The sequence below is a fragment of the Zingiber officinale genome, chromosome 7B (assembly GCF_018446385.1).
Source record: "Zingiber officinale cultivar Zhangliang chromosome 7B, Zo_v1.1, whole genome shotgun sequence".
Taxonomy (NCBI): Eukaryota; Viridiplantae; Streptophyta; class Magnoliopsida; order Zingiberales; family Zingiberaceae; genus Zingiber; species Zingiber officinale.
The window spans coordinates 80,081,533-80,093,499 of NC_055999.1; the positions used below are offsets into that span (position 1 = coordinate 80,081,533).

General features: G+C 39.5%; 1 long non-coding RNA gene across 1 annotated transcript; it reads right to left on the minus strand.

The window, feature by feature from the left end:
* Positions 1-9,372: 9,372 nt before the first annotated feature.
* On the minus strand, positions 9,373-9,830 carry LOC122003859. The gene is made up of 3 exons (XR_006118124.1): positions 9,804-9,830; positions 9,622-9,677; positions 9,373-9,472 (listed from the first exon to the last, which is right to left on the minus strand). It is a non-coding gene; the product is annotated as an uncharacterized LOC122003859 (long non-coding RNA).
* Between the last annotated feature and the right edge of the window lie 2,137 nt (positions 9,831-11,967).

The window sequence follows — 11,967 nt, forward strand, 5'->3', positions numbered from 1 at the left end:
AAAAAGAGAACAAATTATGTAAAAATAAAGAAAGAATATGCATGCTTGAAAGAAGAATTTTAGAAATTATTAGATGAAATTGTAAAATTAAAAGATAAAATAGAAATGTTAGAAAAGAAAAATTCATGTTCGAATGTTTCGCTTGCTCCAAAAAGAAATTACAAGCATAATCGAAAGCTTAACTGGTATTTTAAATGTCATAAGGGCTAGATTGCAAAAGTTGATAGAAAATATATTCCTAAAAAATTCTTGATTAATCCTGTAGGAAGGAATCTATTTTGGGTTCCAAAATCATATTTAGACTGATTTTTTTACTTAGGGATTTCAAAGAGAAAATTGAATATTTAATTTCTTTAAAAGGCTTTGTCTAGAAGGTAGTTGTTGTTCCAATAACCAAGAAGGTCTAGTGTCTCACCACAACCTGAAAGTTAATTATTGAAATAAGTATTTAATTGACTAACTATTAAGCAATTAGTTGCTACAAAAATACTTTTTCAAAAATTGTGTTAGAAATTATTTAGAAGTTAATTTTTCATAAAAATAACTTTATCTGTAAGAAAATTTTCAAATATTAAATTTTTCTGAATGTTGAATTTTTTTTTAAAAAAATCTGTTTATGATAATGTCAACTTTATATGAAATTATCTGACTTATAGATGTTAAATTTTTATTGATAAATCCAAATTTAAACTTTAATATTTTTTCCTTAGACTTTAAAGTTAGTCTTTCCGAAGTCATTTTAAAAGTACCCCATTTTTAATGTCAACAAAAGGGGAGTAATAAGGATTAAGTCTATGGGGAGGGTAGTTAGTGCAAAAAAAGTTTTTACTTTAAAAAATTATAACTATTATTTGTTTATGGTTTACCCTAACTTAACTTGGGTTTGCTCACATAAAAAAAGGGGAGATTGTAAGTACCCCTAGGTAGTTTTGATTTGATCAACTAAGTCAGGTTATGTGCTATTGATATTCAACCCCTGTGTCTAAGTGTGCAGGAACATAGGAGCACAGGAAGTAGAGCGAAAGACGCAACTAGCGAGAAGGATGACATGGAAGAAAGCCGACGGGCTCGATGCGTCTAAGGGACGAGGTACTGCGGAAGAGTACACAGATGGACAAAGAGGCGCGTGTTGTTTCCGAGGGACGAGAAGTTGTAGCCGAAGATTGCTCGAGAAGGCTTGAAGTTGGGTTCAGGTGAGCCCTATTCTGGATGGTTGAGATCACCCAAGCGAGCAAAGCCAGAGGGGAATACTAGGACCAATGCTAGCGGAGTCGGAGAGAAAGACCCGGACCAAGGCAAGCAGAAATGGAGCAAAAGACCGGGACAAAAAAATCAATAAAAGCTGATTTTTTGGTCCGGAGTGCCCCAAGCTGGTTCGAGGCACCTGTACCTGTCCGAGGCACCCGGACCTAGTCCGGGCGCTTGGACTTCGTGCACTCGAAACCCTTCCGGGCGCCTGGAGCAAAAAATTATCCGTAACGCGACGTTGCAAGTTCCGTTGCGATGGGGATAAAAGTTTATCCCCTCCCAACCGCCTAGAACCCTTTCAGGCACCTCGACCAGGACTATAAATACAGCTCTGGTTCCAATGGTTCAGAACAACACTTGTAAATACTTTTAGTTTGTTCTACTATTTGTTTGTGAGCCATCAATGTTGTAAGAGACTTCTCCGCCTAAAGGAGACTTTTATTGAGCTTTCAACTTCCTTGGATTAACAATATGCTCGGTTGTAAGCAAGTAACCCTTTTGTGCCCCTACTCTTAGTCTATTTCTTTTTCAGTCTTTTATTTTGTTTATGCAAGTGTTAATTTAATTAAGTTGCAAAAGTTTGAGGAAGGTTCGTTTTATTTTATAGGGTTATTCATACCCCTCTAGCCGATCGCCTAGGGTCCTACACAACTGACATGATGCATAGGCAATGACCTTCCCATTCTGCATCACCACTACCCCTAAACCATTAGCTTGGAGGCATCTGTGTACTCCATGAACCATCCAGTACTGCCTGGAATTGCTAGCACTTGTGTTGTCATCAATCTTCATTTAGCTCCTCGAAACTCCTCTCACACTGGTCCATCCATTCATACTTTACCCCCTTTTTGGTCAACGAAGTCAGGGGTAGGATAATCCGTGAGAGATTCTGGATGAACCTTCGATAGTAGCCTGCTAGCCCTCAGAAGCTTCAGATTTCAGCAACATTTCTTGGTGCAACCCAATTCCTGATTGCCTCTACTTTAGTTGGATCCACCTCTATACCCTTCTCTGAAACTATATATCCTGGGAATGGAATCTGCCCCAACCAGAAGTCACATTTGCTGAACTTCATGTATAATCATCTATCCTTCAGAGTCTGTAGCACCACAGTCAGGTGTCGATGGTGTTCTTCTCGACGAGAGTAAATTAATATATCATCAATGAAGACAATAACAAACTGGTTTAAAGACGACTGGAAGATTCGATTCATCAAATCCATAAAAATTGCTAGGGCGTTAGTAAGCCCAAACAACATAACTAGAAACTGATATTTACCGTAACGAGTTCTGAATGAAGTTTTATGGATGTTCTCCTCTTTCACCTTTACTTGATGGTAACCTGACCTCAAGTCGATTTTTGAGAATACCATTGCCCCTTGTAGTTGATCGAACAGATCATCAATCCTGGGTAATGGGTATTTATTCTTAACTATAACTCGATTTAGCTCTCCGTAGTCTATACACAGACGCAGTGTCCCATCCTTTTTACGCACAAACAACACTGACGCTCCCCATGGTGACACACTCGGTTAGATGAATCCCTTGTCCAATAGCTCCTACAATTGCTCTTTCAATTCTTTCATTTCTATGGACGACAATCGGTATGGTGCTTTAGACACTGGAGTGACTCCAATTCTATCCCAAACTCCACCTCTCTAACAGGGGCAATCCTGTGATGTCATCTGGGAATACTTCTGGAAAGTCTTGTGCCACCTCCACCTCCTCCAAACTTGGTCTACACATCTTAGCTTTAACATTGATATTGACTAGGAATCTGTTACACCCCTTACTTAACATGCGTTGGCCCTTATACGCTGTGATGATATGAGGGAGATTTGGTCTTGGAGTTACATTAAAAATGAAGGATTCCTATTTGGTAGCTTCTGACTGCCCGTTTCTTATAATCGATAATAGCCTCGTGCCGAGTCAACCAATCCATTTGTAGGATCACATCGAAATCTATCATTTCCAGAACTATAAATTTTGCATACACCGTACGATTTGCATCAACAACTGACAATTCATTACTATACTATTGCTATGCAGTTCTTCCCCAGATGGTAAAAAAACGTTGTATCCCATAACCATTTGATCGGGTGTAATGCCTAGTTTTGCAGTATAGGCCATTGATATAAAAGGATGAGTAGCTTCAGAATCTATTAATGCATGGGTAGGTAGACTACAATAGAGATCATACCTGTGATAATAGCAGAATCCGGATCCACCTGCTCTTGTGTCATCGCAAATACCCTTCCCTTGGTCAGCTCCTTGAGCTGGGAGCATTCTCTAGCAAAATGCCCCGTCTTCTTGCACATATAGCAAACATTTGAACCCATCAGACACTGGCATGCATGAACCTTCTCACACTTGGAACACTAGACCTTGTCATCAGCCTTGGGGATAGTGCCTTCAATAGATCGAGATCCCTGGCGTCGCTGTTGGGGCTATGTCAGTTTCTACTACTGCTTACCTTGAAACTGAACATGAACCGGCTTCTTCCCACTTGGCCCTTGCTATTCCCTCCTTGGGTAACTTGTTCTCCTGTTTTGTGCTTCCCTGATCATATCATTCTTGTCCCTTTCTGTCATCAGAGCTTACTCCAGCACCTCTCTGAATGTAGTAACCCGACTCAACTTGACATCATGTCGAATTGTAGCTCTTAGCCCCTCGGTGAAATGTTTTAGTTCCTCTGTCAGTTTTCCTGTAAACATAGATACAAAGTATCGCCCCCTCTCAAACTTCTTGACATACTCAGCCACTGTCATGTCTCCTTGCTAAAGCTCTGGGAATTCTCTTGCTAGTCGAGTTCTATTGTCAATGGTGAAATACTTCCTATAGAATACCTCTTTGAAGCCATCACAGGTCAAGGTAGTCAGATCTACCGCAGAGCGTGCACCTTCCCACCATATTCAAGCATCATCATGCAGCATGAATATGGCACACCTAACCTTGTCAGTATCCGTGAGTTGCATGAAGTCATAGATCATTTCTAGTGACCGAATCTATCCTTCCGCAATGATCGGGTCTATAGTGCCCTTGAACTCTACCGACCCAAGCTCCCTGAACTGTCTGTAAATTGGGTTCACACTGGCTGTGGGCATTTTCATCTCCCCAAGCTCTCAACAGTTGCTGGATCTATTCTCCATGAATGCGGTTCTGCTCCTGTAGGAGCCCGGTAAGCCTTGATAAGAACTGGTTGTTCTGACCATCAATCTCGCCATTGTTCCTTCTGGCAATCATAACCTGTACATCCCAACATAAGCTCATCATTACTTCACACAAGCATATTCATATTCTATTCATATCATAGCCAAATTATCAAGTCGATTTCAGTACTATAGTAAAGAAAATCTTACAAACTTGAAGGCAGAAGTAGCCAAGTTCTTGACGAGATAGCATGCGCACACTGACCTTTAGAGGTGACTGCTCTGATACCAACTGAAAAGACCCTTGACTTCTCTCACCTTTATGGAACCCATAACATAAATTGCAACATTTATGAATCAAAGTCATATAGCATAACTCTAAAACCATTGGAATGGAAAACTATAGTAGAAATCTCACTAGATAAGAACCACCATTATTCGACATACATGGAAACATCATAACTCAAGAAATTTTAGATAAAGGAAAAATGGAAACACAACACCCTATCCCATACATATCAAGAAAGGTCACAGAAACAAAAGTCTTCATGGCACTCCTAAAGGTCCTTGGGCAGTGTGTCGTAGTACTATCTCGCCTCCTCGTCTACTCCGTGTGCATGCCCTCCATAATATCTTGGGAGGTATCTCCCTCACCTCCATCATGTACATCATGAGTCTATAGACCCAACAAGAACATCCCAGTATAAAAAATATGACATCCATAAAGAGAAAGGATCAGTAGCTAAAGCATGGAATGCAAATTCGAATACGACATAAAGGAAAACACATGAAGCAGGAAAAGTGATCTTCACCACTAGTAAAGATGAATATGTCACACATGTGGTAACCACCATTTGAGCCAGTCATTCAGTCCATAATCATGACCCTAGAGGTACCTCCTAGGAGAGCATGCAGTCACATAGCCGAAGCCAATATTATCAGTCATTATCAGTCAAGTTGGAAAGGGCCCTCCCTAGAGCTCATCCCGGGGCACTTATCCCGTACTGTCACCACACCTGCACATATTCATCTATAATCATCCCTATGCAATGAATCATGGCCTACTCATATCTTGCTTTGCAAACACACATAAACAATACTTGAACAAGACCTTTCTATAAAAAGCATGACCTTATTCATTCCATAATCCCACACATCTTAAGAAAATAAAAGGGAAACCTCTACATTAACCACAGAACATGCATGCACATGGAGGAGCTAAAATTAAATCGATCACCTATACATACTTGCATTCAATTCCAAAATCAACATGGTATTACCCTTTCATAGGAGAATAGGAACACCATACGAAGAAACCATCAGAAAATCCACATTGATGTTTATAGAATCTGAGACCATCACAAGGAGCAGGAACCACCTCGAATTCACATTACTAGCAACTAGATCATTCACAAGAATCACGGCTAAATCGAAAGAAACCACGAACACCTTCGCATTGTTCTCCAATCAATCCACTCTATTCCGGAATTCCGAACCCATAGAGAAACTCGGAACCACCATGGAAACACTTTGAAATCTACCAAAACAATCCCAAAACTCACAGCTATTCGAAGAGCATAACAAGTTCAAGTTAAATCCACACAAAATCTACTAACTCACAGCTAATCGAAGTGCAGAACAAGTTCAAGTTAAATTAACACAAAATCCACTGCAAATCAGTGAAGCAGAATAATACCGAATTGAATCTACATTCCAAATCAACCCAACATTATCGAAGCAATATGATATAATGAAAACATCTCTGATCAAGGCTTAATGCACCTACAGTCTATCCAAAACCTACAGAATCACTAAGAGTGTGGAGCAACATCCAGAACCAACTGAAACCACCTAGAACTTAGTCCAGGCTCAAATCATCAAGAAAGCCCAACCAAAAACAAATTCAATTCATGAACACCCAAAATCATTGTGGAAATTCGGAGCGATTCACAAGAATAACAAGAACAACATGAACAATAATAACATCATAGAAACCTCAAATCTAGCTCATCCAAGTAGACAGAACATCAAGAACAGTAAGAACATCATAGAAACCTCAAATCACAGCTCATCTGAGTAGGTAATCATCATAAGCAAGCTTATATACTCCTTCTAGCACTTAATCATTATCTCTCTGATCTCATACCCACATAATAGAGAGTACTTGTCTTCCCTTCTTCGTTCTACCGACGGAACCCCTTGCTAGTCATTTCGTGCCACTGGTGAGATGGCTGATGACCACCGTGTCTGATCGTGACGCCCTCAGAGGAAATCACCCACATGAGGTGGTGCTTTGTCGAGTTCCAGATACCGGTGGAGAGGAAATTGGTGATTTTAGGGCTGCAGTGAGAATTGGGCGGAAAATTTAGGATTTATACCTAGGCTAATTACTCTAACATAGGGTAATTAGATCTATCAACTCGTAACTTACTTGGTATTATTCTTAGGCTTCCCTCAATCTTAATTGCTTTATCCCCTTAAAACACGCGTACGAGTTCATTTTAAATCCAAAAAAAATCTAAAAATTCATTGAAAATTTTCTGTGAATTAATTCCTTATTTACCGTTCGTGGGACCTTACAGTGTTGTATCCTTGCATGCGTATGGTGTGTACGATGTAATAATTAGGAATTATTATATTTTTATTTCCGTTGTGTATGTTTTCTGAAATATATTTTAGCACTCACTACATCGAGCTCCCCAACATGTTGTATGTACATATATTTGTTGTAAATTGTTATGTTGTGTTGTTTTGGTATTAGATTGTGTAAAATGATGTTTTGTTCTTGTATTGATTTGTGCAAAGTTGATATTTTGTTCTTGTTTTGGATTGTGCAAATTTATTATGTTGTGTTGTTCTAAATGTTTGTATATTTGATTGGTAAGTGGATTGTATAAAATTCTTGTGTTGTTCTTGTATTGGATTGTTAAGTGGATTGTATAAAATTCTTGTCTTGTGTTGTTATAAATTGTTGTGTTGAGTTGTGTTGTTCTTATATTCGATTGTTTATAATTGTTGTGTTGTTCTTGTATTAGATTGTTGTCATTGGATTGTGTAAAATTGTTATGTTGTTATTGTATTGGATTATTATTGGATTGTATTAAATTGTCGTGTTGTTCTTGTATTGGATTGTTTAATGGATTCTATGGAAATTATTTTATCTTAATATATGTTGGTATTGAATAGATTTTATTAGATGAGTACTTTTGTAAAATGATCTTCGTATTTGATCAAAATGATACATATATCAAATTGTTATAAAAGTGCCCGAATCGTATTTAAAAAATTATTGCTCCTGTCATGATCTCATGATCTTCGTATTTGATCAAAATGATATATATATAGGAAATGGTTCCATGTCAATCTGATATTGTTTGGTCCATAAGCCGATTTTGGTCAAAATCTGATGATAGAGCTTAACAACTCTAAAAGCAAGAAATTTCATATCTTAAGAAAGAGGGGAGATCAAGGATCTTAAATATGGTGTGGATGAGTGATCATCATTACCGTATCATTTATATTTATCTTCCAATATTGTCACGCCCCAGAGGAGTCCCTGTCCGAGAAAATTTCGGCAGCATCTCCCCTGTACGGTGGACAATCTGAAATTTTTCTACATCCTCACATACCTCAGCCACAGGCGGCTGGAATAATAAAAACAATAAAAATACAACCACACATTCCACGCAGTTTATATAACAAGTAAACAGAAAGATAATACCCTGACTCGAAATCAACCCTACTACACTACACTCGTAAAGCTCAAATCCGATGAACTCACCTCTTCTGCCGTCCAGGCAGGCATGTAGTAGAATAAATCCAAATCCAAATCCATCGACATAATAAAATCCATACAATGTCCATAAGTAAAATAATCCAAAACATAACAAGTTCAAAAAACTCTAGAACAGAAAAGAAATCAAAAGAAAACCAATCATATCCTTGAGGTCTGCAGGGACCAGCAACTGCAACTCTCTCCTGACAGCATCAACCTGAAAATATCAACAATGGAGGCGGGGTGAGTCCAACACTCAGCAGGTACAATTGATATGCAAAGTAAAGAAATAACACCTAGCACTAATCATGCGTACAGTCTCCTGATAAAAATATAGATAAATGCAAACCGAAGTAGACAGGAGAGAATCTGTACTAACCAGGACCCGGTATAAGGACAAACAGTACGAAAGGTATAGAAGACCTGTACGCATGTCAAACATAGGTATCCAAACAATATGCAGCATATAAATGCAGCAAACACAATCACAAACAATAAATGCATCATGCATATAATGCCAATGTCATGGTCACCCCTGACGCCAGTTAGCCAACTCATAACAAAAGTGGGACCGAGTGGGTAGAGCTGTGACAACCGTGCACGCTGCATCACTACCCCTGATGAGTGACCGAGTGGACGGGATGCTGTCGGAGTACACACGTACTCCTACCCCAAATCATAAATGGGGGAGCGAAATGCTCTCATCTCCCGGTACGCTATGACGGGGAGGGATCTCTAACGTGCTACACGCTGCGTCACACTACCCATGAGCAGACCAACGGAGCACCGAGCAACCTGACGTGCTACCACGCCGTGTCACGCTACCCATGAGCGTCCAACGGAGCAGTGATGAAACTGGCAATGTGCTCAACAATAATGGAGCAATCTATCGCACAGCATGCGATCATGCAAATGGTGCATGTCACTAAGCATGGTAATATACTAAACCAACCTCTGGACATATAACAATGGGCACCATAGTGAATAAATCATATCAAGATATACTGATCAATAAGGTATCAAACCTAGGTCCTGAACATGTGAAACATGGTTATATCACTACCCATGAGCATGAAAAATCAGGTACGAGATCAATACGAGATGCAAACAAACAACCAATCAAACAGGTAACATGTATTGGGCAGTGATTAACCGAAACAAATAAGAAACACAATTAATGCAACATGTTAATTTCATTACTAAGCATATCAAAGACAATAAGTCAAAAGTACCCGCCTCCAATAAAAAAGGTCCGATCAGTCCAAATCCGGACGTCGAGAAACTCGTCTCGCGTCAAGGTCCTGTGATAAATCCTACAATTTAGCTAAGTATAAACAAATAGCTAAATAAATTCCTAATTCATCGACCATCTAGGGTTAGTTTCATTAACCCTAATTACACCATCAATCAAAATCAACCAACATATTTGATTGTATTCATTAAGCCTTACCTCTGGATCAAACAAAAGGAAGATCACAGCGGTTAGTGCTCTCTCTCCAACAAGGTCTGCAAAGGAAGTCACCATATAAGGTCTACACAGGATTTAATATAATTAACCCTATGCTTACATAACAAAAGTAATACCAATAACTCAGACCATCGAAATCATCCAATTCATCTTCCCAAACTCACCTCAACAGATTCCAAATTCTTCAGCCGAGACCTCCTTGCTAAAGTTTTCCCCACAACGCACAATGCTTGGCTAGAAACTCTACCTCACAGCCGTGATTTTTAATCCACAATAGGGAAAATTCTTCACTGAACAGATCACATATGAAGATCAATAATGGAGATTATTAATTCAACAAGGCATTCAAATATAACCTACTTCCATAATCCATCTACTAACCTTACTGATCTCCAACACCTTCAATCCGTGACCTAGCCACAAGGAAGGTGGAAGACAAAAATCCTCAGAGCCCTACTATCCCGTTCACTCCAGCGGTCGGAGGACTAGGGCACAGGGAAGGCAGCCAAGTCGGATCTGATGGTCGGCGCGACTCTGTACAACGGCATCTCTCGGTTCCCAGCGATCTAGGGTAGAGTGGTGTTGACGAAAACCTCGGCGGAATCACGCAAGAAGAGAGGAAATCAGCGTGTTCCCTTGAAACTCTCGGCTGGTCTGAGAAGAGACCAACGCCGGCGCTAGGGCACTCCTTGGAGGGGTAGCCGGCGATGGTGCTAGGGCAAAAGGGCATCGTCGCCGTGAGAGACAGAGAGTGCCAGGACACATGCGCGCCGGCAGTGGATCGACGCTGCTCCGTTCGGCCTCCGGTTGTGGCGACGCCTGGTGCGGCTCGAGGAAGAGAAGAAGGAGAGGAAGGAATCGGGAGAGGAAGTCGGTGCGAGGGAGGTTTAGGGCATGGCCCTTGGCGATGAGATGAAGAGAAGGGGGAAGAAGGAACCGCCGGCCCGGCGCCGGTTAGGGCACAGAGGAGAAGAAGGTCGCGGCGAGGAAACGGGCGTGCGTGGAGAAGGTGTCGAGCACGGGAAAAAAAATAAGAGAAAAAGGAAAAGAAAAGAAAAGAAAAAGGAAAAGGAAATAAAACTTTTCCTCATTAAAACAGGGTAGCCTAAACAGGCTTTTCCGGACCCCATTTTTATCCCCGTCAACTCATCCGTACGAGCTCCGAAAAATTTTCAAAAATTCCGGAAAATTCCCTTATTAATATTTGCCTATTTCCGGTATTTTACAAATATCATTTCTCATGCCCAAATTGTGTTTACAAAATCATTGCTCTTGGTATGGTGGTATCACAATAATGTTTTAGGGTATGAATATATTCAAGACACTAGCTTGAGTACATAGGAATTATTCTTTGTCAATCCAATGTCATTTGATCCATCAACTAGTTTTGGTCAAAATCAATTGATAGATCTAAGCAACTTTAAAAATTAGAAATTTTATATCTTAAGAAAGAGGGGAGATCAAGGATCTCAATGTGGTGTGGATGAGTAATAATCATCACTATATCATCTATATTTAGCTTCTAATACCATTTATCGTGCTTGAATCATGTTCAAAAAATCATTGCTCTCTGTATGGTATATCGTAATGATGTTTAAGGGTATGTATACATTCAGGACACCAAGTCGAGCACATAGGAACTAGTCTCATATTAATCCGATGTTGTTTTATCCATTAGCCGATTTTGGTCAAAATTGGTTGATGGACTTTAGCAACTCCAAAAATAAAAAATTTCATAACTTAAGAAAGATGGAAAATCAAGATCTCAAATATGGTGTGGATGAGTTATAATCATCAGTTCGGATCCTCTATCCTGAAATCATGTGCCCCCGTACCCCCTTGTCGATCAGACAGTCATGACATCGTTGAGATGTGTGCAACATCTTTAAGATATGATTTGGTCCATCTAATTGGCGAGCGGGACACATAATTTTGGGATAGAGGATCCAAAGTTGATAATCATCATCGTATCATTTCTATTCACCTTTCAATATCATTTCTCATGCCCGAATTATGTTTAAAAAATCATTGCTCTCGATATAATGTATCACAATGATTGTAGGATTAAAAGAAGCACTAGAGGGGTGAGTGAATATCGCTTGTCACTTTTTCAAAAAAACTCCAAAGATAATGTAATGAAAATAAAATAGAACAGAAGCAATGCTAAGATAATTTCTTTTTACTTGATTCATAGCCTGACGACTACTAGTTTAAGGCTTACACTCGGTTAGTGCTTTCGTTCGGCAATTCACTAATAACATGAAAGTTTACAAAAGATATTGAATTGAAAATACAATTAAATAAACCAAGTATACTGACAACTTAGAG